This window comes from Cydia pomonella, chromosome 2, assembly GCF_033807575.1.
Source record: "Cydia pomonella isolate Wapato2018A chromosome 2, ilCydPomo1, whole genome shotgun sequence".
Lineage (NCBI taxonomy): Eukaryota > Metazoa > Arthropoda > Insecta > Lepidoptera > Tortricidae > Cydia > Cydia pomonella.
The window spans coordinates 24598640-24605544 of NC_084704.1; positions in this window are offsets into that span (position 1 = coordinate 24598640).

Consider the following 6905-nt stretch of genomic DNA (forward strand, 5'->3'; position numbering starts at 1 on the left):
ACTGTTATAATTGGTTTTTTACACTTTTTATGCTGTTAATTTGATAAAATATCGTCACGAAAATTTCGCTAGGAATATCATAATTACCTGTGAAATGAGTATTTTCCTGGGTTTTTTGGCCCTGAAACACTACCACCCGGCACACAACATGACACCATCGTCACTAAATTACTTAATGTATAATTTTCTTTTTGATTCGCTTATATTTTTCACGTTAAAAAATACGGCAATATGATTTTGGCCGCCTCGGCCGCCTTTGAACTCAAAATTGGTTACGTTTTCTCATATGTAGTCTGCCTCTTTTGCACTTATGGCTTGTTCATATACGTCATGGCTTCCCTTTCGCACACTTCATTTGTCTGTCAAGCGAAGCGACTGACATGTCTCTGCAAAATACATAAAAATATATACGTCAAAGTTGACAACCAACATGACAACTTCGTACTAGAAAAAGTAAATCCGTCAAAAACAGTAGTAAAACCTCATGATAACCTATGACAATTATTTATAAGCCGTAACTATGGAGTGTGAAATTAAGAGGAGTGGCATCTCTTAGGGTAGAGCTTATGGAGTGTGGAATTAAGAGGAGTGACATCTCTTATGGTAGAACTGTTGCAAAAGTGTCCAGCTGTTAGCTATAAATAATAGTTCCAAATCTCTCCAGAGTAGCGCTAGAGTAGCTAAGAACCTAGGCGCTATTGACGGAGTGAAGTGCGCTGTCTATGATTTGATTTTTTTGTTCAAGTTTTCTAGGTATTGTAGCGCCACCTATTTATGGTTTTTTGATGACACTTTTTGGTACATGGGGATTTATTTCCTTACCTCCACCTTCCGTAGTAGAGCTGTTGCAAAAGTGTCCAGCTGTCAGCTATAAATAATAGTTCCAAATCTCTCCAGAGTAGCGCTAGAGTAGCTAAGAACCTAGGCGTTATTGACGGAGTGAATTGCGCTGTCTATGATTTGATTTTTTTGTTCAAGTACTCTAGGTATTGTAGCGCCACCTATTTAAAGTTTTTTGATGACACTTTTTGGTACATGGAGATTTCGTTCCTTATCTCCACCTTCCGTAGCCGTAACTGTTGTATTTGAAACTAGTAGACTGGACACGACTCAAAATGAAGAATCAGTAGTTGTGACACAAAGTGTCAATAAATTTTTTACCGAAGTACTGCAATCCGCCCGGCAAGTTACTTTTTGAAACTGCTGTTCATTTTTTACATCTCCCTCTGATTATCACTGTAGTAGGACGTATTCTTCCTGTTTCTTCAAAACCTTTTATTTAACTCCGGGAGTTGGTAATTTAGATAAATATTCATTTTATCGAATCAAGTGAACCGTAAATAAGAATCTGCATGTTTTATTCCATTTTACAATTTTATTTTCCCCTAATACTAGGCCAAGTTTGGTATCGTTTTCGTTTAAATCGGGGATGCCGAATTCAAGTATCATATTGACATAATTCTGAAGCAAAACCATGTAAAATATGTTAAAGTTAACTTTTTTTTAAATAATAAATTTGAGTCCCGGGAAAGAACATATGATAGTTTTTATCCCAAAAATTATCCCATAAAATTGAAAAGGTAGGTGGAAGGTTGTTTCAGGAATCAATAACCGCTGGACCGATTTAGATGAGATCTACATCTAAATTTTTGATTAAGTTGAAAATGATAGTTGGCCTCGAGCACTGTGAAGGGTTTCGACATGTTGGGATGTATTTTAAATTCATTATACGTGATAAAATAGGTACATTATATTATTTCATGAAACAAACTTTGTTTTACTGTTCTATCTACCACTATTTACATAGTTGGGTCAATAGAAATTTGCCGTTTAGAAAATCACTTGTATCGCAGTAAATTTTAGCCCCGGCATTCTCCACATTATATTCATAATGAACCTTGATGTTTGCCTACGAGCTGAGTTATTATCAGCCCGGAAAATCAAACTCCAAATAATAGCATTGGTTATAATGATGTTTATTTAGATGGCATGATGGCAATAACTTGTCAATAATAAAAAAAAATGTTTTTAATCTGTTTATGGCATAAAGATACGGAAGTTATTCATTTCGAAAATGTTCGAACGTTTTGTCAACCTTATAAAATTTAGAATATTTTGGTCAAAATGCACGAATGTGCCGATTTTGGACGCTTCATGTTATTCCAGTGGACATTAATACTAAAAACATACAACAATAAAACATAGTGATATTCACTTTTCAAATAGGTATTTAACATACATACTTATTTCAGGCATTCAGGCATGTTGTCTCAATTTTCTTTTGTGCCATTTTTATTTTTTTCCTGTAATAATTTGTGTTCTTTATGATAATTTAAACTTTATATTGTGTGTTTTTGCAGCTGCCAAATTCAGCAAGCTCTGGAGCCTAAACATGGTGAAGGACTCGATTGAAAAACTCTATGACACATTTGTTTTCAATCCAGTAGGGCTAAGATGGTCGGCTCTTTATCATTTGTCACCATGCCTGTCACGTTCTAACAAGTATGTAAGTGCGAAAGTGACGGGCATAGTGACAAGTGATAAAAATGGAACCATGCTGCCACTGCTGTATGCACATATATGCCAATTTATGTTTGACACGATTCGTGTCCAAACTAGAGATTAATTGGATTCCCAGTGTTCGTAGTTTATTTTTAAAATTCAAATTTAAGTTTGGTTATTGATGCGTATGCTGAGATAAATCAAATAGACAAATAAATTAATATAAAAACATGTTATTTTAGATTTCCCTACTGCAAAAAATCATAACTGCTTGGATTCTTTTATAATTAACTACATCTAACAAATTATCTTAACAACTAAGTAAGTAGCTATGTACGAGGGTAAGTATTTATGAGGGTACGGGTGATTCTTATTCTTACACTTTTTATATTGCCTGTAAGAATAGCATATATTGTTAAGAAAATAAGTTACTTAAAATTTCACCTCTAGTTTTAAGTCAACCTAAATCTATTTACCTAAACCAAACCTAACCTAACCTAAACGTAATTAGTAAAAACATTTAACAAATTACGAATTCGAAATGTCACGGAACAGGTCATGTGACTTACCTGGATTTTGTGATTTCTTTAAAAATATGAAGTGATTTTGCAAGAATTTATATCATACAAACCGCGGGCCAGGAGCATAATAATTATATCGTCACGCCTCCCGGTTGATACTTTATCAGATGACAGGTGCCGTTTTCAATATTAAAATAACCGACAGCCTGTTGTATCGCGGTGGAAAGACCGTCAGCTATTCAAATAAACATGTAAAAAATACGCTCCTTACCACTTGATGTCGGCAAAGAATGCATAATTTACATTGAGTAATCCGTTTATTTTTTAAACGCCTGATGGAAAATGATACAGGAAAAGTTTCATGATTTTATTTTACTATCATAAAAAATGAAAGCGCTTATTTTTTTACATGTTTATGCAACCATATGACGTTCTCAACACCGCTATACAACCGGCTGACGATTTTTTAAACTAGCAATAGCATCTGAACTATCATGTGACAAAGTATCAAACGGGAGGCGATGACAAAAAATTTTTTTTATGTTTTTCGGTGGCTGCCATTCCTCAACCCACCAACGGAGCGGAAGCTGACGTCCACGAGGGTTCATCATACATAGCCGTTTTCGCCCGGGAGGCGATTAGTCATGGAAATCTGTTGCTGGATCGCGGTCTGAAAAGATAAAATAGTAATCCCTGTTCTACAAAACGATTAAATTGTATGGATATATAACGACTTTATAGAATTTTAAACAACATACATCTTGTGATAATTTTTCGTATCACCACCGCGTATGGTAATATGAAGATGCGGTACTCGATAGAAAATTATCTTTCCTACTGGCAGCTTTTTAAAGTTTTTGTAGAACAGCAACACTGTGTAGTTGTCAGATTAGCAAATAGCTGTAGGGCGGAGCTCTGTTGAAAGTTATTTCTTTGTGTTAATTTAAAAAAAAAATGTCAACTTTAACGTGTCACCGCTGTATTCGCGTTTTAAAAGTAAGTACCAATTGTTTGCAACATAAAATATACCTCATACATTGCAGATTAAGCGAATTATTTAACGTTTGCAAAGTCAAAGGCAATTTTTAGGTGACACTGAACATGTTTCAAACTTTCATGGCCGTGGCCTCCAAAATCTGTCACCGCCATGGACTTTTGAGTCGTGGACGTGACATTCTTAATTCGTTTAATTAATTTAGAGGCATATGTCCTTTTTAGAAATATGTTTTTTATAAGCTATTGATCATTTGCTATTATTGCCCGATTGCCAAAGCAGGAAAATATTTATCGCGTAAAAGAAAGACAGAAAAGTATTTGTGACATTATCTATGAAAAGGGACCTTATTGTCGATGGCGCTTACGCCGCACTGCGTAGCGCGGCGTTGTGTATAATATGGGAGCATCGTTGGCGTAAGCGCCACCGACAATAATTTTCATAGATAATGTCACATTTTAAGAATTAAAAAACCGATCATGCATATCCAATTTGTCACGTTCTACAGCTTTCAACGTAAGCGCTATTAGGTCTGTCGTAGTCATGGGCACGACTTAGGCTATGTCAAAATTATTATATAAATCAAAATAGTGGAGTTGGCCGCCAAAATGCCGAAATATCACGACTTAGGACCTTTGTCACAATGTATTCATTTTATTTACTTTTTCTGAGGGTGGCTTGACCTTATGCATCAAAAATTTACTTTTTGTATCTCCTTTTGATGTATGGAACAATATGTGAAAATAAAAGTGCCTCTCGGACGACCTGGACATTGAGAGGGAGCGTAGGGCGCTGGCTGTTCGTGGGAATATGTTGGCTCGCAGGTTTGCGCGATGCAGTAATAAAGTAAAAAATACTTTATTTAAGGCATTTTGCCAGTCTTTTTATTTGTGCTGCCTGTGGGTGAACTATACACAGCGGGCAATCAGTGCCTTGAGGGTGCAATACAATACCACGCTCAGGATGCTGTTGGGACTGCCCAGGTACTGCAGCGCATCAGGCATGTATGCGGAAGCGCGAGTAGATGGCGCTTCCATGCCAGTATTCGAAAGCGGGTCGCCTCCATCATGCGCCGCGTACGGGGAAGTAACAACAGCATTCTGGACGTGATCGCTAGCAGTTTAGACTCTCCCATAGCTAGACATTGGAATAATCTGCATGTAATTAATTAATAGGCAGAATTTTAACCATTATTAATATTTATTTTGTGATTATATGTAACGCTAAAATGTACCTTTTTATTTGTATAGAATTTAAATTGAATTTTAATAATTTAATCTTTTTTTGTCATTTACGTTATTTTAATCATTTTATTGTAATATGGATCATTTGTTATCTGTAATAAAGAATTGAATTGAATAAAAACTTTTCTGAAAAAAAAACTGGACACGATTTAAAAACCGGACGGACAAGTGTGAGTTGAACTCGTCCACCGAGGGTTCCTACTTTTTAGCATTTGCTGTTATAGTGGCAACAGAAATACATCATCAGTGAAAATTTCAACTGTCTTACGGTTCATGAGATAAAGCCTGGTTACAGACGGACAGACAGGTGGACGGACAGCGCAGTCTTAGTAATAGGGTCCAGTTTTAGCCTTTGGGTACGGAACCCTAAAAATCACCGTACGCTTAGCGCCACTTGCACCATCCCATTAACCGGTTAAACCGTTAACCCAGTACCCAGTCTCATATTGTACTGGTAACCATGGTACCTGCAGGTTTAACTGGTTAACCCCAGGTTGGTGGAATAGTGCAAGTGACGCTTATTATGATATAATTTAAGTGTTGGACTAAATGAGACTTGTAACGCAAGCATGATGCTTATGCAGCAACCAGTTTCATAATTTCCAGAGAAAAAAAAATACTAAATATTCCAGGTAGTTGTTAGTAGTTAGTAGGTGAGCTTTGGATGAGGTATTCTATTTCAGTGAATAATGAGGACAGGTACTGAAGAAGGCGAAAAAACTTATAATAAATGTAGTTCATATTCATACGTACTTATATGTTATGCATGTTACAAAATACATAATTATTAAACCTCATGAAAGTAAAAATATTGACTCAGTAATTATGAAAAAAGGGGTAATAGTTTTTTGATAGTTCATGACCATCACTAACCAAGCAAACTATTTGCATAATCGATAGCAACTTGTGTCATACATCAGTCAGTACCGGAATATTAACATAAAGGCGGAAAAAAGTGTTCTATGTTCTGTAAGAAGCTTTTAAGACGTTCCTTGAACAAAAAACCTACAATTCTATTGAAGAATAAATAAGAGATTAATTTTTAAGTCTATAATTTTATGTAATCTTGGGTGCAATGGTAAACTTAGTAATGATACTAATAATAAGTATATATAACAAGGCTTTGAAATTTTTGTACATTATTTAAAAACTTTATACTGATTCAATTTTACATGAATGTTTTGATTAATAATTATTTCGACTTTAATATGTACATTTAATGTTAGTATGTAAGATATTTACTATGTCCTACCAGGGTATTGACCTTATACATTGCAAATACCATCTGTGTAATGTAATTCACATGATTATGCAAAGAAATAAATAATAATAATACTTTTTAGGGCATGGAACCGTACCTATACAAAACTTTTTTTTACTACGTCGGTGGCAAACAAGCATACGTACGCCTATGTACGCCTGCAACTCCAGAGAAGTTACATGCGCGTTGCCGACCCTAACACACCGCACCCTCGTTGAGCTCTGGCAACCTTAGCTGTGCTCCGCGCCCGCGAGGCGGGACGATACGTAGCTGTCATCTGCTGTGACCTATCGCGTGCCTGCGACACAGTGGACCACGCACTAGTTGCAGACAAATTGGCACACTACGGTATCCGAGGCGCGGCCTCCAAACTAATACTGTCA